Source organism: Lactuca sativa, chromosome 7, assembly GCF_002870075.4.
Source record: "Lactuca sativa cultivar Salinas chromosome 7, Lsat_Salinas_v11, whole genome shotgun sequence".
Taxonomy (NCBI): Eukaryota; Viridiplantae; Streptophyta; class Magnoliopsida; order Asterales; family Asteraceae; genus Lactuca; species Lactuca sativa.
In genome coordinates, this window is record NC_056629.2 from 190,073,342 (window position 1) to 190,094,311 (window position 20,970).

Genomic DNA, 20,970 nt, shown 5'->3' on the forward strand with positions numbered 1-20,970 from the left:
TGATAGCCACAACGAACGCCGAATTCCAAAAGTCCTATGAGGACATGTATCCGTATGAAATGCACCAAGACTTGTTGGAGAGATACCACCAAAACGCGAGGCAAGAGCATTACAAGATTTTCACTAACATGATTTCCGTCAAAAATGGGTCATGGAGAATCTCTTACCGTGCACCTGCAAAAGATGCAAAGGTATGTCGATCGTCTTCGCAAGTTGAATGTTGACTTTGGGGAAGACTTGGCGATCGACATGGTGCTTCACTCTTTGCCTCTATGTTACAATCAATTTAGGATGACCTACCACATGAACAAAGAAGAGGTCACCCTAAGTAAGCTCCAAGGTCTCCTTATGGTTGCCGAAAGCAACCTCAAGGATAAGTCTGTTGCACCCACTCCCAATCCACCCGCTGCTCCTGTTTTGGCCATTGGGCAAGGAAGAGGCAAGAAGAGGAAGGCTCCATCTAAGAGCCACTGCAGGGGAAAGTCCCGAGATGGTTCCTCTTCTAGTGGAACCAAAGTTGATCCTGCTAAGCCTAACCCTAACCCGAAGGAGGCAGAGTGCCATCACTGCCACAAAATAGGGCATTAGAAGAGAAGCTGCTCAGACTACCTGCAAGCCATCAGGGAAGGAAAGATCAAGCCGTCTTTCACAGGTATATACACAATTAAATTAACGATTCATCTCATGCTATTTCTTGGGTCCTTGATACCGGTTGTGGTTACCACATTTGTTCTGAATTGCAGGGACTAAGAAGAAATAGGGATGTGGAGCATGGAGGAATAAATCTAATCATAGGGAACAGAAGATCATCGCCTATGACCAAGATTGGAGTGTATTCTTTAGTGATTAGGAATGGTTTGTGTTTAGATTTGAACAATTGTTGCTATTCGCCAGAAATGGCAAGAAACATCATTTCATTTCATGGTTTGTTTAGACAAGGTTTTAGATTTTCTTTTAATAATGAGAATGGTTCTATTCTTGCTTATCTAAATGGTGTCTTATATTTTGAAGCAATACCGTGTAATGGAATTTATGAAACTGTTATGATTGTAGATAACTTAGGAAATGATGTTTTATGCATGGATTCTTCCAATGGTATGGATAGAGTATCCTTGTGGCATTGTCGTCTTGGACATGTCAACAAGAAGCGCATAGCCCAACTCCAAAAGGATGAAGTCTTGGAGTCATTCGAACTTAGGGAAGATGACACATGCGAGTCTTGTTTGCTTGGAAAGATGACTAAGTCACCCTTCACTAGTACATGTGAAAGGGGTGAGGGTCTATTGGACCTAATACATACCGATGTATGTGGACCGTGTAACACCCAGGATTTTGAAAGCCAAGAAAGTAAAGGAAACCCTAAATTTAAGAGGGACTCGACGAGTCCAAGGAAGGACTCGGCGAGTCGGAGCGGGATCCGGGTCGATAAGAAAGTGACCAACTCGACGAGTCGGCCAAGTGGACTCGGCGAGTCTGGTCTGTGCGAGGAAAACCCTAAATCCAGGGCTTGGAGCCTATTTAAGCATCTTAATCTTCTTCCTAGGGCTCCTTTACAGTCTCTTGCACCCAGAACGCCGCACCTTAAGCCCCCATTGTGTTCATTCAAGCTTCTAGCCATTTTTGAGTGGGTTTAAGGAAGAAGAAGGAGTGGGAATCCTTGAAGCATCAGGGAGTGGCTTTGGATCTGAAGTTTGGGAAGCATTTCAGAGCATTGGAAGGTATCAATTCGTTTCTCTCCTCCATATTTTTCCTTGGTTATGAGTTTTGGGGCTTTTAAGCCATGTTTAAGACCAATCTTGAGCTTGAGGTCCAGATCTGAGGTTGCTACCCCAGATCCATGTTTATTTTGGTATGTAATCCCATAAAGTATCAGCCATTGGGTGGAAATTGGAGTCTCTTGGTCCTAAACCCTAGCTATGGGTGTATTTTGCCTAGATCTCACTCTCTACACGTAAAGGTTGCAACTTTACGTGGGAAATAGGCTTGGGGAGGGTAGATCTATAGTTTGGAGCTCATGCATGACTCGGAAGTCCTCTGCATGTATGTGGATCTTAGTGGACTCGACGAGTCCTTCGAGTGGACTCGGCGAGTAGCTTGAAGATGAGGAGGAACTCGACGAGTGGGATGAACAGCTCGTCGAGTCGGATGAAGATGGGCATGAACTCGGCGAGTTGGATGAACAACTCGTCGAGTTGGATGAAGTTTGTCGTGTGCTCGGCGAGTCTGTTCTTAGACTCGGCGAGTCAGGTCGAGTGGTCCCAAACCCTTCGAGTTAAGACTCGAGTCAGCGAGTCGAGCCAGGACTCAGTGAGTTGGTCAGGTCAGGAATCGAGAATCAGTAAACTCGGCGAGTCAGGGGCTGACTCGGCGAGTAGAGTCGCGAGTGGAAGGACTCTGGATTTATGGACTCGGCGAGTCAGCAGGGTGACTCGGCGAGTAGGGTTGACCTGGAGGGTTGACTTTGACCAGGACATCGACTTTGACCAGAGTTGACTTGGTTAACCTTTGGAGGTCAGTTAGACTAAGTGTTGGGTTGTTGTTGGTAGCTCGGGGAGCTAGCGGAGCAGCAATTCGGAGTTAGCGGTCAGGTAGCGGTCGAAGGGGTAGCGGCGGCAGTTCGGCAATATCAGGTGAGTTTCCCTTTGTATGAATGGGTCTACGGCCACAATGCCGGCCCATGTAGTTACGAGTAGAAGACCCGGGGGTTAGCCCTAGGCACAGTATGCTAGTATGATATTTGGACGAGGTCCAATGACAGAGGGCGGGTGCCCAAGGAGCGGTTTATGTGATAGTTTATACTTGTTGTCTATGTGATACTTGTATGTGCCTGGTAGGGAGGTGAGAGAGGGCGAGGTCCCGTATCTCACCAATAGCAGAGTGTGGATGGTGTTCCATATCTCAGTAGCAGCAGAGTAGGGGCGGGGCCCAAGTTAGGAAAGGAGTGAGGGTGGGCTGGGCCCGAGCTCACTATCAGCAGGAGTATGGACGAGGTTCCATGACTCATCAGTAGCAGAACTCGGGCGGGGCCCAGAGATAGGCGAGGCCTTAGAGCAAGGGTTGTTAGTATATGTTTAGCTTATGTAATGTTATGTGATACGTTTATGTGCTATTATATGTTAGTGGGCGAGGCCCTGTGACAGGCGAGGCCTAAGTGAAACAGATCTGTATCCGAGCGAGGCTCGAAGCCAGGCGGGGCCTGGAGCGGCGGGGCCGTTGTAGCGGGCGAGGCCCGTAGTAGGGGGGGCGAGGCCCCGGATAGCGGGCGTGGCCCAGTATGTGCAGTATGTGGTTATGCATGGTATGTGGTAAGGTGGGGAACTCACTAAGCTTTGTGCTTACGGTTTTCAGTTTTGCTTTCAGGTACTTCCGGTAGCGGAGGGAGGAGCTCGGGGTGATCGCATGGCACACACCATAGAGTAGTCAGCCTGGGAACGTTTACTCTGATAATAAACATGTGTTTTTGAAAACTTATACTCAAATTATGTTTTGGAATGATGCTTTGTTTAAAGTAATGTTTTATTAAAAAGAAATTTTGGTCTTAAATTTTGGGATGTTACAAGTTGGTATCAGAGCCTTGGTTTGAGGGATTCAGGCATACTCTCTGGTGTGCCTGAACTCAAACTGAGGGGTCGGATGAAAAGTTTTCAAAATGTGAAAAGACAGTTTTTGTAAAAAGAATTTTGAGAATGAAAAACAGTCTTAGAAAAGCAAAAAGAATCCAGAAAGAAAAGAACTTTGAAAAGAGAAAAAGGTGTGGTGCATGCAATCAACCGAGCTCAAGTAAGTACCCCAAAATACCCATACAAGTTTATGTTATGATTATCAGTTGATAGAACGGCATGCTAGAATAGGATTAAGGATCTAGGGATGATGCCTTATGTGCCTGTTATTTGTGCTTTTGAGCTGCATGATGGTGCTGATTAGACAGTAGTAGGATAGCCGTTTAGGTTATGCCTGAGTTTATGAGTTTGTGTTGCATGCTAGTTCAGATTCTTGCTACGTGGATATGATTGCTTGAGTATGTTATGGTTAGATTTTCCCTTGACCGAATGCTGTTTGCTTTGTGCATTGTGGGATTCTGAGTGATGGGAGTTAGCCATTAGGTGGATACGACACGCCACATGTGATCAGGGTTGAATAATCTCAGAGTGTTGGATTTGGTCCTATTGCGCAGCTCTTGTTTGAGTCCAACCGTTGTAGGAACGAGTCTTATACTTGAAGGATTATCTGAGCCTAGTCACATGTGATGGTATTCAGGTGATGGCTAATTGGCAACACAAGGAGACCTTCAGCAGCTGAGGTCTGGTTTGAGTTGAGTCAGAGGTTTCCCTAGGGTAAGCCTAGGATGAGATAGAGTTGGGAACAGCATTAGTGGATGAGGGACCTGGTGGAGTCAAAGCAATTCCTGAGGAAAGTACGGATAGATGTGGAAGGTAGTATGGGCCCGTACTACTGAAAGCAAAGGATCCGTACTCGATTCGGGAAGGGCAGAGACAAGACCGGGAACCTGGTAGGACATGTTTGATCTCGCATCAGTGATGAGTATTCTGATAGTGGTTGTGGTATATTTTCAGCATGGTGACATTGCGAGAGAGACCAGCGGGCGGATCAGGCGCCGGAGAGGGATCAGGCTCGGGTTCAGGGACCGAGCAGCTCGAGGAGCGGATGAGAGAGTTGATATCAGATGAGGTTACGCGCAGTATTCTAGCTCAGACTCCTGTGATCTTTGGCACAGTCAAGGAGGGCATACTGGAGATCTTGGAGGAGAGGCTGGGAGCCTTCCGTACTGAGATGATGGCATTGATGGGAGCGCGTACCTTGACATTTCGAGAGTTCAGAGCCTGCGGGGCACCAGACTATCATGGGGCTAGGGACCCCATTGCTAGCAGCAGATGGTTGGCTGATGTTGCCAACGCTTTTCGTACGAGCAAGTGTCCCGAGGGGGACAAGGTTAGACTCGCCTCTTGTCTTCTGAAGGACAGAGCGAGGGATTGGTGGGAGGAGATTGGTCATGCTTTGGGGGATGATGCCGCGTTGGACGCGATGACTTGGAGCGATTTTTCAGCTAGATTCAGGGCGGAGTTTTCGCCAATTATTGAGGTGCAGCAGCTGGCACGAGAGTTTCAGGATTTGACGCAGACTACTGAGACTGTGGCGGAGATCACCGCCAAGTTCAGGGAGAGGGCTCTTCTTGTGCCACAGTATGTAGCGGATGAGGAGATGAAGAAGGCTCGGTACCATGAGATGTTGAGGGACGACATCAGGGAGTTCGTGAGCAGGTCCAGCTGTAAGACGCTGGAAGATATGATTTCTCGGGCCAGGGAAAGGGAAATTGATTTGGAGCAGATCCGGAAAAGGAAGCCGGATGAGGTTCAGGTATCAGCGGGTTCGGGCAAAAGGCCCAAGGGATCGGATTCGAGATCGAGGGATCATCAGGACCGCAGTCGGTGCGGAAAGTGTGGCAGGGCGCACGGGGGCGCGTGCAGGAGTGGTAGTGGTGGTGAGTCTGGCTGCTTCAAGTGCGGTCGGACTGGTCATTTTAGCAGGGATTGTACTGTTACCGCCGCGCAGGGATCAGACATGATATGTTTTCATTGCAACCAGCGGGGCCACAAGAAGGCCCAGTGCCCCAGTTTGTCTTCAGCAGGACGGGTGATGGCACCCACCCCTGCAACCTTGAGGATCGCAGATGGCCGTCAGGGCCGGGTAGAGGCACCTGCAGCAGGGAGCAGGGCTTTTCAGATGACGACCTTGGAGGCGCGAGCATCGCCGGACGTTGCAGGTATGCAATTTCCATTCTCAGTTCTTTTATTTGTGCATGATTTCATTGTTATGGTTCTGCATCATTATCGGTATGAGTATTTTATTTTGATTGGTCGATTGTGATCGAGTTATATGCCATCTGCATACCTTGGATATTTGTATGGTAGTTAGGGGTTGTGCTCTATTGAAGAAGGTTTCGAAGGATGCAGTAACTGTAGCATGCTTGGGAGGGATTTGGTACGTTTCGCTAGTTCAGAGTGGTGCAGTGATTGTGCTGGATTGGCTAAAGCCCTAGCTATGGCGGGCTTGGGTTCCTCAGTGGATGGGTTATGGAATGGTAGCAAGGATCGGGATTTCTTTGAATACTGAGCAGCAAGGGGTAAGCAGGATCGAAGTGGGGGAGAATCCTCCGGATGTGCCCAGAGAGGAGCACGCAGACCCAGAACGAGTACGTGACCTCCGAGAGGGAAGAGAAGTAGTTCAACGTTTGATGGATTGAGGATTCCAGGGTTGGGAGTTCGAGAAACTCCATATCAGCTAGCGCGTGGGATGGTATGGTTGGTTATGATTGAGAATTCAGATTGTGGATCGCCTGAAGGACTCACGGGAGTCGGAATAAGGATCTTGAGAAGTCGATGGCACGTGGGTGCCTTCGTATTAGCAGTCAGTGGTAGGGAGTGTTGTAAGACTACGGGTAAGCCGTAGCATTCCTTAGTAGTTTCGTTAGCGGAGTCGGGGCGAGGCCCTTATCTCCTAGTGATCAGGTAGGGATGAGGAATGGGTAGTGGATGAGAGTAGTAGGGAGTTGCCTGTATAGCTCTAGGGAGGTGAGACCTTGGGAGAGACCGCTCCAGTATATAGTTGGGTGAGACCCGTGGGCAAGGCCCGTGAGTTTTTAACAGCGCAGGTGGGACCTGGTCGGGATTTTAGTGTCAGGTTAAGGGATCGGGGATCCCAGGTTTGTAGTGCCTGGATGGCAGGGCTGATTGAGCAGTTATAGATGGTCGAGGTATCCTTGGAAGTCGCTGAGAGCGACCAGGGATGGTGTTGGGACTAGCTATCGGTGGGAACCGGTAATCCAGTCATTGATAGGTTGGTAGGGACCAGGGCGGTCCCGGTTTACCAGGAAGTCAGTCGGGGAATAGTTGAATTGCCAGTCGGTGGCAGTGCGAGTATGCAGCGTATGGTGGAATTCAGTTAGTTGAGTCGAGGAGTGCTCGACACCAAGTGTTGGCAGGGAGGAGTGTCAGTGGGTACTGACGGTGATGACCCGTTCTGGAAATAGCAGGGAGGTGATGGAGTTAGTGAAGGATAGGACCTTCACAGTGTCAAAGGAAAAGTCGGTTTTGAGGCCTTGCCTTGGGAAGGCAAGGGATTTGCGCAAGGAAAGAAGTGGAGAACCCCTGTGGGTTCAGTGCAGTATTCGGTGGAAGACCAGCGCAGGTAGGCGGCTGGTGTTGGGTATTGGAGGCAGATCGCAGGCGGTGGGCCATGGTAAACTTCGAGGACGAAGTTCAGTTTAAGTGGGGGAGAGTTGTAACACCCAGGATTTTGAAAGCCAAGAAAGTAAAGGAAACCCTAAATTTAAGAGGGACTCGACGAGTCCAAGGAAGGACTCGGCGAGTCGGAGCGGGATCCGGGTCGATAAGAAAGTGACCAACTCGACGAGTCGGCCAAGTGGACTCGGCGAGTCTGGTCTGTGCGAGGAAAACCCTAAATCCAGGGCTTGGAGCCTATTTAAGCATCTTAATCTTCTTCCTAGGGCTCCTTTACAGTCTCTTGCACCCAGAACGCCGCACCTTAAGCCCCCATTGTGTTCATTCAAGCTTCTAGCCATTTTTGAGTGGGTTTAAGGAAGAAGAAGGAGTGGGAATCCTTGAAGCATCAGGGAGTGGCTTTGGATCTGAAGTTTGGGAAGCATTTCAGAGCATTGGAAGGTATCAATTCGTTTCTCTCCTCCATATTTTTCCTTGGTTATGAGTTTTGGGGCTTTTAAGCCATGTTTAAGACCAATCTTGAGCTTGAGGTCCAGATCTGAGGTTGCTACCCAAAATCCATGTTTATTTTGGTATGTAATCCCATAAAGTATCAGCCATTGGGTGGAAATTGGAGTCTCTTGGTCCTAAACCCTAGCTATGGGTGTATTTTGCCTAGATCTCACTCTCTACACGTAAAGGTTGCAACTTTACGTGGGAAATAGGCTTGGGGAGGGTAGATCTATAGTTTGGAGCTCATGCATGACTCGGAAGTCCTCTGCATGTATGTGGATCTTAGTGGACTTGACGAGTCCTTCGAGTGGACTCGGCGAGTAGCTTGAAGATGAGGAGGAACTCGACGAGTGGGATGAACAGCTCGTCGAGTCGGATGAAGATGGGCATGAACTCGGCGAGTTGGATGAACAACTCGTCGAGTTGGATGAAGTTTGTCGTGTGCTCGGCGAGTCTGTTCTTAGACTCGGCGAGTCAGGTCGAGTGGTCCCAAACCCTTCGAGTTAAGACTCGAGTCAGCGAGTCGAGCCAGGACTCAGTGAGTTGGTCAGGTCAGGAATCGAGAATCAGTAAACTCGGCGAGTCAGGGGCTGACTCGGCGAGTAGAGTCGCGAGTGGAAGGACTCTGGATTTATGGACTCGGCGAGTCAGCAGGGTGACTCGGCGAGTAGGGTTGACCTGGAGGGTTGACTTTGACCAGGACATCGACTTTGACCAGAGTTGACTTGGTTAACCTTTGGAGGTCAGTTAGACTAAGTGTTGGGTTGTTGTTGGTAGCTCGGGGAGCTAGCGGAGCAGCAATTCGGAGTTAGCGGTCAGGTAGCGGTCGAAGGGGTAGCAGCGGCAGTTCGGCAATATCAGGTGAGTTTCCCTTTGTATGAATGGGTCTACGGCCACAATGCCGGCCCATGTAGTTACGAGTAGAAGACCCGGGGGTTAGCCCTAGGCACAGTATGCTAGTATGATATTTGGACGAGGTCCAATGACAGAGGGCGGGTGCCCAAGGAGCGGTTTATGTGATAGTTTATACTTGTTGTCTATGTGATACTTGTATGTGCCTGGTAGGGAGGTGAGAGAGGGCGAGGTCCCGTATCTCACCAATAGCAGAGTGTGGATGGTGTTCCATATCTCAGTAGCAGCAGAGCAGGGGCGGGGCCCAAGTTAGGAAAGGAGTGAGGGTGGGCTGGGCCCGAACCTCACTATCAGCAGGAGTATGGACGAGGTTCCATGACTCATCAGTAGCAGAACTCGGGCGGGGCCCAGAGATAGGCGAGGCCTTAGAGCAAGGGTTGTTAGTATATGTTTAGCTTATGTAATGTTATGTGATACGTTTATGTGCTATTATATGTTAGTGGGCGAGGCCCTGTGACAGGCGAGGCCTAAGTGAAACAGATCTGTATCCGAGCGAGGCTCGAAGCCAGGCGGGGCCTGGAGCGGCGGGGCCGTTGTAGCGGGCGAGGCCCCGGATAGCGGGCGTGGCCCAGTATGTGCAGTATGTGGTTATGCATGGTATGTGGTAAGGTGGGGAACTCACTAAGCTTTGTGCTTACGGTTTTCAGTTTTGCTTTCAGGTACTTCCGGTAGCGGAGGGAGGAGCTCGGGGTGATCGCATGGCACACACCATAGAGTAGTCAGCCTGGGAACGTTTACTCTGATAATAAACATGTGTTTTTGAAAACTTATACTCAAATTATGTTTTGGAATGATGCTTTGTTTAAAGTAATGTTTTATTAAAAAGAAATTTTGGTCTTAAATTTTGGGATGTTACAGACCGTCTAGATCAACCACGAAGGATGGGAGTCGCTTCTGTGTGACTTTTATCGATGACTATAGTAGATATAGGTATATCTACCTAATCAAGCAAAAGTCAGAAACGTTTGAAAAGTTCAAAGAGTTCAAGAATGAAGTAGAGAATCAATTGGGCAGGAAAATCAAGATGGTTCGATCCGATTGAGGAGGAGAGTACCTAAGTATTGAATTCCACGACTATCTCAAGGAGTGTGGAATAGTTTCACAATTGACGCCACCTAGGACACCGCAGTTGAATGGTGTGGCAGAAAGGCGTAATCAAACCTTGTTAGACATGGTTCGCTCTATGATGAGTCGTGCTTCACTACCTATCTCTTTTTGGGGGTATGCCTTAGCGACTGCCGTCCATATCCTTAACCGAGTCCCTACTAAGAAGGTTGCCAAAACACCTCACGAGATGTGGACAGGGAAAGCTCCCTCGTTAGCACATATCAAGGTTTGGGGTTGTAAGGCTTTCGTAAGATGAGATACTCACGACAAGCTCGAACCTCGTAGTGAGCGATGTATTTTCAGCGGCTACCCGCAGAAATCCTTTGGATATCTCTTCTATAGACCGAAGGACAATGTTGTCTTTGTTGCGAGGAGAGGAGTTTTCCGAGAGTGAGAACTCATAAGCCAAGGAGACAGTGGGAGGCAAATCGAGCTTGAAGAGATTCAAGAGTCGAGAAATGAAGGAACCTTTACCGCTGACACTCAAACCGAGGAGGAAACTCCGATTGAACCGATTGACGAGTCCTTACCTCCTAGACGTTCCGAAAGAGTTAGAGTTCAACCCCAGTTTTATGGTTTTCATATTACCGAAGGGGATACGTATATTAGTGATGGTACACTAATAAATCTAGATGACCTAATAGCTATAAGGAAGCCATGGCAGGCCCGAAGTGTGCGAAATGGAAAGAGGCAATGGACAGCGAGATCCAGTCCATGTATAACAACCAAGTTTGGAATTTGGTTGGTAATGTGCCCGGACGTAAGATCGTTGGGTGCAAATGGATCTTCAAGAAGAAGACTGACGTGGATGGAAACGTACACACATATAAAGCGTAATTGGTTGCGAAGGGCTTTACTCAAACTCCCGGAGTTGACTATGATGAGACCTTCTCACCAGTTGCGAAGATAAAGTCTATTAGAGTGATGCTAGCCATTGCCGCATTTCATGATTATGAGATTTGGCAAATGGATGTCAAAACCGCTTTCCTTAATGGGAAGTTGGCTGAGGATGTTGACATGGCTTAGCCAGAGGGTTTTGTCGATCCGAAGCATCCAAATAGAGTGTGTAAGCTTGAAAAGTCCATTTATGGACTTAAGCAAGCGTCTCGCAGATGGAATCTTTGCTTCGATGAGAAAGTCAAAGAGTTTGGATTTGCACGAAGCGAAGATGAATCATGTGTATATTTCAAAGCCAGTGGGAGTATAGTAAGCTTTCTCGTTCTGTATGTCGATGACATACTACTCATAGGAAACGATGTCCCGACTCTGCAAGAGGTTAAGTCCTGGCTCGGGAAGTGCTTTGCTATGAAGGACCTCGGAGAGGCTTCCTATATTCTGGGAATAAGGATAGTGAGAGAGCAAAGTAAGAGACTAATAGGACTTAGTCAGAACACTTACTTAGATAAGGTTTCAAAACATTTTAATATGGAAAACTCAAAGAAGGGAGAATTACCGATACAAAGTAATGCCAAATTGAGTAAGACTCAAAGTCCGAGTACCAAAGCTGAGATAGCAGAAAGGAGCCGAGTACCATACGCTTCCACAGTTGGCTCAATCATGTATGCTATGACTTGTACTCGCCCTGATGTAGCCTTTGCTTTGAGCATGGTTAGTAGATATCAAGGGAATCCTGGCAGAGCCCATTGGATTGCGGTTAAGAATATCCTTAAGTACCTTCGGAGGACGAAGGAATGGTTCTTAGTCCTCGGAGGGAGTGATGACTTGAAGGTGCGAGGGTATAGTGACGCCAGCTTTTAGACCGACAGGGACAACTACCGTTCGCAGTCGGGCTACGTATTTACCCTGAATGGAGGAGCAGTAACTTGGAAAAGTTCCAAGCAGGAAACCATAGCTGATTCAACGTGTGAATCAGAATACATTGCAGCGAGCGAAGCGTCGAAGGAGGCAATACGGTTAAAGAACTTCATCGGTGATCTTGGAGTTGTGCCTGTCATAAAGGATCCCATGGAGATTTTCTATGATAATGAAGGAGCGGTTGCCTTGACCAAGGAACCGAGGGATCATGGTAGATCTCGACATATCGACAGAAAATATCACTTTATTAGACATGGTGTAGAAGAAGGACAGCTCGTAGTGAAGAGGATATCATCAGAAGATAACCCAGCAGATCCGCTTACGAAGGGACTGAGTAGGGTTAAGCACTTGCAGCATGCTAGGAGTATTGGGCTGAAGGATGATATTAGTATAGATTAGATAGTAGTAGAAACGTGTAATAGATAAATGTAATTAACATTTGATGATTAAATAAAAGAGTATATTTATGAGTAATGTTACTGTCTTATGTTAATTGTTTAACTATTGTTTCATTTTGCATGTTTTGACTTCCAGAATAATTGAGTTTATTAAGAATAATCGAATTGTTCAAATTGTCCACAATCGTTCATATGTTGGAAGTAGGTATGAATGAAGATTGTCATTAATTGGTGTGTAGATTGTCTTAATGGTATTAGACATAGAAAAAGGTTGCTGCAACGTTCATGAGTGCTTATGAACTAGTTTTGAGCATTGGAACAAACCCGCGCTTGCTGGAATCACCTTATGGAATGTGATAAAAAGGATGATCGCAAGACAATAATATCATATAGTCTGAAAACCAAGATATATGGTTTGTTATTTGTTAATTGGTTGTACATTGATAATGTGAAACCGCATCAGTAACTTGATGTTATAAAATGCATTGTTGTGTATAGTTGATTAATGAATAAGTAAATGCATATAAGTCGAAGTTTATCTATTACTTTTATCCTAAGAGGGTAAAAGCGATATCTCGGCCGCTCGATGATTTGATTTGACTTATGTGTCGGGCCCGGTCAGAACTGAATTGATGTGTTCGACTAAGTTCTATGTCAAATAAATCGGAGATCGAGAAACCAAATGCTAGACAAATTAGTTCCATATAAATGTCAGCATGATATCTAAACAGAGGACTGTACGATCCCTTATCTAAAGGACAAGATTGATTAGATCAGAGTTTGACAATGTCTTTGAGTGCTACGATTGCTAATCGGATTATACTTGTATATAGTTACTAGACTTATCCAAGTGGGAGACTGTTGGAATAGTGTCTAAGGCTGCAATTATATTAGGCAAGTATTTGACCCGGTTGTGCATGGTCCTTTTAGGTTGCCTTCACCATAGCAACTTGACAGGATGATTTATTATGAGAGAAGAAAACCCATCACCTATGGCATTTGGCACTAAGTTAACTCCATCTCTGGAAAAACCTAATGTTGACATAACACTATATCGTCAATTGATAGGGTCCTTTATGTATCTAACAGCTAGTAGACCGAATATTATGTTTTCTGTTTGTTATTGTGCCAGGTTTCAAGCCAATCCAAGAGAACCTCACATGGTTGCTGTGAAGAACATTTTTCGTTATCTGAGGCGAACCTCATCTCTCGGTCTCTGGTACCCTACCAGATCTAGATTCTTAATTCAAGCGTTTTTAGATGCTGATCTAGGAGGATGCGGACTAGACAGAAAGAGCACCACAGGTGGATTCCAATTTCTTGACGGGAAACTTGTGAGCTGGCAGTCCAAGAAACAAACTTGTGTTTCATTATCCATAGCCGAAGCTGAGTATATAGCTACAACATCTTGCACTTCTCAAGTGGTATGGATTCAAAGTCAACTGAGAGACTATGGGATAAGTATGAAGAAGATTCCTCTCTATTGCGACTCTGAAAGTGCAATTAGGATTTGTCATAATCCAGTGCAACACTCAAAAACCAAGCACATTGCACTTAGATATCATTTCATCAAGGATCATGTAGAAGATGGAAACGTGGAAGTACACTTTGTTCGATCTGCTGATCAACTGGCTGACATCTTCACTAAAGCCTTACCAGAAGCTACCTTTAACAAAATTTTACAAGGCTTGGTCATGATGGAAGGAGAGTCAGTACCGAATCCTCAAATCTCTCACTAAAAATTAGACAAGCGAAATGGAGCGAACGCGCGGTCTATTTCGGCTCCATAATTTTCGGGAACCGAAATGAATCGACCGCTCGGTATATTTCAGCTCTAGAATTTTAAGGAACCGAAATGAACCGAATGCTTGGTCTATTTTGCTTCACTCATCTAACACAAGGTTTCGGTTGTATGTTTTGTACATTCTTTTCTCCTATCTTTCATCTGATTTAAACTTAGATATTTTATCTTTCTGTTTTTATTCTTTTTCAGAAAATTTCAAAAATCCAAAAATATTTTATCTTTCTGTTTTTATTCTTCTTCAGAATTTTTCTAAAATCCAAAAATATTTTATCTTTCTGTTTTTATTCTTTTTCAGAAAATTCCAAAAATTCAAAAAAAAAAATGTTTGTTTCGTTTGTTTGTTTGTGTGGTGTGTTTCTTTGTTCTTAATAGGTGACAAGAGTACTAGTACTACAGAATGTGGATCTAAGGTAGGTATCTTTAATTTCAATACGAACTAGAAAAGGGTCCCTAGAAGCATGTTGTTGTATGTTGACCTAAGCCTCTAAGACTTTGAGCTAGCCTTAATGATTCGATCTATACCTATCGTTTCTTCCCAATCAGGCTGATCACATCTACTCGGTCTAGAGCTACCTTACTCTTTTCATATGAGTTAAGAGTTTTTCTGCTTTGTCACATCTATCTAACAGAATGTACTTTCGGTTCTATAACCACCTCTCTTATATTCTCCATCTACTTTCAGTTCACCAATGTAACCCTTGAGACTCTCGGTCCTTACCACTGAGGTTTATGGTTACACAACATCTGTGTTTGTGATCTTAGATACATATACCATGTGCTGAGTGAAACCCAATATCCGACACCAATAATGAATTGACGGTGAATTAATTATTCAAGAATTTACTGGTTACTTAATGAAATCTCATTTTCTTTTTGTGCAGTCTTTTTTGAAATTGTCTAACACCAAGGGTTTTCTTCCCCAAAAGACCCAGTTTATTTTGTTTTTGAGATTTCTATTACTTTATCTGTTACTCAAAATTATATCCCGCCTACTTGTTTAACAGACCACATCGGTCTCACAAGTACTTCTTCCAACGTTCGGTCTTATGTTAAGTCTCGAAGTTCGGCTGAAGATAAGCTACCCTGAAGCCTTATAATTAAAAGAAGCCTTTCAATGTTTATTAGCAAACAGTTGATCGTATTTTTCGGGAATCCACCCAAGCACTTCAAGTCTCTCTTGACTTTGAAGGAAGTGATTCTTGCCCGGAATCCCTTGCTTTCTGTCTTATGATGAGACTTCACTCACATCCCATACACAATTGTTTTATTTCCTTATCTTTGTCACACTAATGCACGAAAATTTCAATTTTCCCACACTCTGGTTACTGATTGGTTTGAATTTTGTTTTCTCTATTTGAGCCAAACAAGGAGTTTTAAATTGATTTTAAACAACGATTGAAGATAATCTTTTGGGCACGTGAACTTGAACAGTCTCTATACCTATGCGTGCTGGCGTATACTTGGGAGTAACCACACTGTCACATTGCGCTTTTCCAGGTGACGTTTCAGAGATCACGTCATTATCATCATGATTTTTCTCTCTCCTGGCAATGGTATATTAAGGGTTTCTTGTTTTATTTGTCTTTTATCAGCAACAAGTTCTCTCAAACTTCCAAAGGCAAGTATACACTGTTCATCTTCTTTCTTCGATCAACAATGGCGACTTCATCATCAGTTCATGATCAGACGACATCATCATCATTGCTCACCATTAATCCAAACCAAAATATGATCATCGAACTTAACTCGTTCTTGTATGATTCATATATGCCGCATGTTGTGGAATGTTTGAAATATTCCCCCTTGGTTTTAGCCCTAACCCAGGTTGAAGTTGTTCCAATGTCGCTGTTATCGCAAGTTTATTCTACGGCGACTTATGACAAAAATAAAGAATGCATCTACTTTTTCATCCACGATAAGAAGGCGTTGATTTCTAAAGTGAAGTTTTGTTCGATTTTGCATTTGGCTGTCGATTCCTCAGTTATCTCACCGGATTTTATTACGACGACTCAGTTATTCTCGATGATGTACGAAATGGGATACACTGATGTGCTCACCACCATTACCAAAGTAAAGAATTCATCTTTACCATCTCAATGGAATGGCTTGCTCACTCTACTGATTAAGGGTTTAGCAGAATGAAGAGGTGGTTCAGACGGTACCAGCAAGGGTTTCCTTACCCTTCTTTATGGACTTTACAACGAGATCAATCTTGATTATGGGTCAATAATCTGGTCTCAGGTGGTGCAGAGCCTCAACACATCTACGAGGCATTTTGAAGTATCCTTTGGAAGATTTTGGACTCTTATTACGAGGAAAGCGATTAATTCTTTGGAGATTCCAGTTATGAAGGATGCTCATCTTGCCTCTATCTCTACCTTCCACACGAAGAAGATTATTCTTTCGGATCCCCTTAAGTTTCGTCACAATGGATCAATTCTTGAGTCCATGTTTAGGTGTGTTTCAGACCAAAGTAATGTTATGACTGAATATCAGAAACTTCCTCCCATTGGACCAAGAGTTCTTTCTCCAGAACACCAGGCTGCTCTGGATGCCGTAGACAAGCCTAACAACTGAGGGAAACGAATCTCCAAGAAAGAACCTATTGAGGAAGGAAATTCTAAGTCCTCTAAGTCCACAAAATGCAAGACTGGTGAAGGGGCATCTTCTTATCAAAAGAAAAAGAAGTTAAAGAAGATGGCACGAAGATCTAAGAGTCCCACTCCTCCATGTTCAGAACATGCTGATGACAATGAAGATGAGGAAAGTCATCATGACTCACCAACGGGTAACACTCCTCCCCGATCACTTACTCCAACCGAATCTCCTAATCACAAAAGAGTTCCTTCCCCACTTCCATCACCAAAACAGATCATTCCTCTCTCTGATCCTATTATTACTCCACCAGTCACATCTCAACCAACAACTTTACTTCCACCACCTCCCATCACTTCCATTCCTATTTCCACAAATCCTTTATCATCCCCAATCTTTACAGCATCCACAACAACTACAATTCCTAACCCCACAGTGAATGTCAACGTATCTGATATGGGGGTAACTACTGTAACAGAAACCCCTGTTGTCACTAAACATCTATCCCCTATCCACTCCACTGATTCTGGTGATACCCTTGGTGGAGAAAATGATGAATATGACTCTACATATTTTAGTCCATACCGGCTTCCGACTGATGATGATATTGATGCTCCTGTCACAACTCAACATTTACATGAAATTCATGAGAAGCTTGATCGCTTACTTGATGATAGTAGAGCTTACAGTGGTGTTGTTCTTAATGCCTCCCTCGAAACTGCCATTGATCAATACACAAAGGCTATTGAAAAATCTACTCAGGCAATTGATGCGTCTACATCGTCTTGTAAACAGGCAACGACAGAGGTTACTGAGGTTATTCACACAACTCAGATATTCCTTGACTCTTTGAAAGCTCATGCTGAAACCACTGCATCGAAAGTCCAATCCTCTGTGGACTCCTTTTCTAAGTCCCTTCAAGAAGAAAGCACTAAGTTCGATGTTGTACGCTCATCGCTCCAAACCGAGAACACTTCCTTTTTAAGATCAGTGGATTCTCGTTTTGACTCTCTTCATGCTACCCTAGCAACCGAAAGTGCTTTGCAGGAGGATCTGGCCAAACACAAAGCCACTATTAAAGTCCAGAAGCTGCAGCTAGCCCAAGCGGAGAAAGAAATCTCTTTATTAAAGGTCCAATGGGCTGTGTATAAGAGTTGTGCGGGTGAGGTAAAGGACTTGTTGACCAATTTACTTGGTGCTCATGATCCTATTTTAACTCTTACAATTCGTAATCCTCTCACATCCAAATTCCTTCCCGACCTTGCCATGCTGCATGAAATGAAAGGTGTTTCAAAGGGATTCGTACCTCCAAAACAAGGGGGAGAAAGTAGTACTCGTGTTGTTCAGCCGAGAGTATTTGTGAAAACAGAAGATGCTCAACCAAGTGTCACAACTGAACTGAAGGATAATGTAGCTTCAAGTTCTGGTTCACAAGCAAAGCCAAAGGAGACCATTGATGATAGTGAAAGCGAGGAAGAAGAAACCATTGCTGATGCTCTCAAACGAAAGAAAAGAAACAGAGATCTGGATGAAAGTGTGAAAGTAGCAAAGGAATCAGAGGAAAGGGAAAGGAGAAACAAAGAAGAAGAAGATGCCCTGAACTGTAAGAAGGCTTTGTTTCCCTTATGGACGAAAAAGACATTTATCAATCAGGCGATTGAGTTTCCTAACGTCTATTGGTTGGAGCCAGTTACTTCGTTTGATTGTGATAACTCCAAAGACTCGCAGTTCGATATTTCAATTACAAGGAAGGCTTTTACTTTCCATTGTTTTGATTCAACTGCTGAGGTTCCTTTCCCTCACCCGAAGGTTGATCGTGAGCTGATAGACTTTTACTTAAAGTATGGGCAACCATAGTACTTGACTTGGAGCGCACAAAAGATCATTACTGTTAAAGTACTCAAACCTTCGCCTGCAGGGTTTCCAAGGCATTAAACCTATAAATAGCATCCATTTGACATAAACCATATAATATACTAGTTAGGGAAACATACCTTTTATGTGGGTTGAAGTCCTGATGTATTTGGCCTTAAGAGCTTAGCACTAATAGTATGAAATGCCTCAAATAGAATCACAACACACCTAGGACAAAGGTGGCTCTTGAGAGAGAATTCCATGCACCAAAACACCTCCATATTTCTCTAAGAAAAGAAGTGGTGATTTTGGCTATGGAGTAACCTATTTATATGTAGGATTCCAAGGGTCATGGGTATAACCCATGACCCATACCCATGGGTTTTATGATCCATGGTTCATGTGGCCCAACTCTTTATGTATCCATACATAAACTTGGTCCAACATGGATCATAAGACCAACACATATAAATATAACTAATTATCATAATTAGTCCCCATAGATTTAATTAGTCTCTTTTGATCACTAAATTAATTCCAAATTAATTCTTGATCGATACTAATTAAAACATATGATTTCATATTAATATATTATAAATTATAATATATTAATAAACTATAAATAACCTTCTCTCAAAAGTCCATCCCAACAAATTGTCCTGATGATATGCAACCCAAATGGACCATGCTACTCTCGGGTCAAGTACATACCAATAATAGTTATGGGCTTAGACATCTAATCCAATAGTCACCTACTTGGATAAGTCTAAAAATATTATTGCAAGTACGACTTCATAACCCGACTAGCAATCGAAGCTCTTAAAGCCGCTGTCGAACTCTGAACAAATCAATGACGCGTCCATTAGATAAGGGATCATATATTCCTCCATTCTAGATATCATATGGACTGAGACATGGATTATAATCATTCTCTCTGTCCATTTGTTGTTTCCCGATTTCCGATTTATGACGACTGACTAATTGAACAAATCAAATCAGTCCTGGCCCGACGGAGCACTTCCATTTGTCATCATCAAATCATCGAGGGGCCCACAGATATCGCTTTTATCCCGAAGGTAAAAGGATTGGATAAACTTTGACTCATATGGCTTGTTCTACTACTTGTTGAATCATACACAAAGGCACGTTTTATAACATCGAGTTACCAATGCGTTTTCGTGCAATCAATGTATAACCAACTCATAGTAACAACTCATATCTCTAGGTTTGAAGAATATAAGATATTATCGTCTCATGATCACTCGTGATAAAATCCATGAAGTGATTCCAATGAGCGCGGGTTGAATCTAATACTCATAACTTATGAGCACTCATGAGTGTTGTAGCAACACCTTGTCCAACATATTAGACCTCTACAAACCCAACCCATGATAGTCTTGATTCATATCTACTTCCAACATATGATCGAATGTGGATGGTTTGAATAACTTAGTCAATCAGAACAATGACCTAGTTATTCTGGAAGTCAAAACATGCAAAGTGAAACACAATAATAATCGAATCCAATATGGTCTCAGAACTTATGAATATAAATAAAACACCTTTTATTTATCAACATATGATTACACATTATTCATTGTATACTGTTTCAGCTATCAAGTTTATTCTTGAATTAAAACAACAGTTTTCCCATGCTCCAAGCATGTACACTATGTTTTTCTAAACACTAGTCATGCCACACACCAAGTATGCATACTATGTTTGTCTATGATCTTTACTTTGTGAAATAGATCAATTGAACATAACTCCAATGATTCTCATTTCACAGTCCCAAATCTTACTTCAAATGCAAGAATTCCAAATTCATGCCATTTACTGGAATCTGTTAGATTCTAAACTTATATGCATTGATTCTCTTGTAATGGTTATGCACAAATTCACAAAGACTTGGAAACAATCATTACAGAGTATTCCAAAGGAGATCAACTCCTTGGAAACATCCTTCTTGCATTAAGTTTCCTAATCATGCAGATTGAATACTTTCTAACTTTGAAGCATTTCCATATTCCATTTTGACTATCATTTCTGAACAAGAGTTGCCTCCTTACAGATTATGTCAATATGGTCCTTCCAGAATTAATATTATACTTCCAACTGTCCTTGAGCAACCAATCTTTGGTAAGCCTTAGATTGTCCTCAACAATTGCTTAATCATTTTAGTCATATCAATTTCTAGACCTTTTTCCCTTCTTCATGCCCCAGGCATTTGGAAAAACTTAGAAAGAGTGAATATAGCACATGTAATTGATCCTATATCCGAAGCATATGGGACACAATTCATGATGTCTCACATAAAGACTGAACCAGTCTTTTTCTATAATATTTCCATTTCTATTTGCCAAGATCTCATAATTCAAATTATGAAAAGGGATGTCGTAATCATAATCGAATTTTAGAACGCAAATAATGAACCCATATATAGAATTTCCTTATATTGAGCCATCCCAACATGAAATTCATATATATTCTTGACTAAATATGATTAAGACCTCAATCTAAGCTTTTAGATTTGAGATTAAGTATAATTTCCTCTCTCTTAATTATAGCAAAACAATTTTTTCAACCCCTACAACCTCACGAATTGAAACTTTTGTTTTCTATAATTAACATTGCTAACTTGCAATACTTATCATAATTATCATTCTCCCACTAACATGATGATTATTAGCATAACACTTATGCTCCCACTAGCTTTGACATGTACCCAGAAATC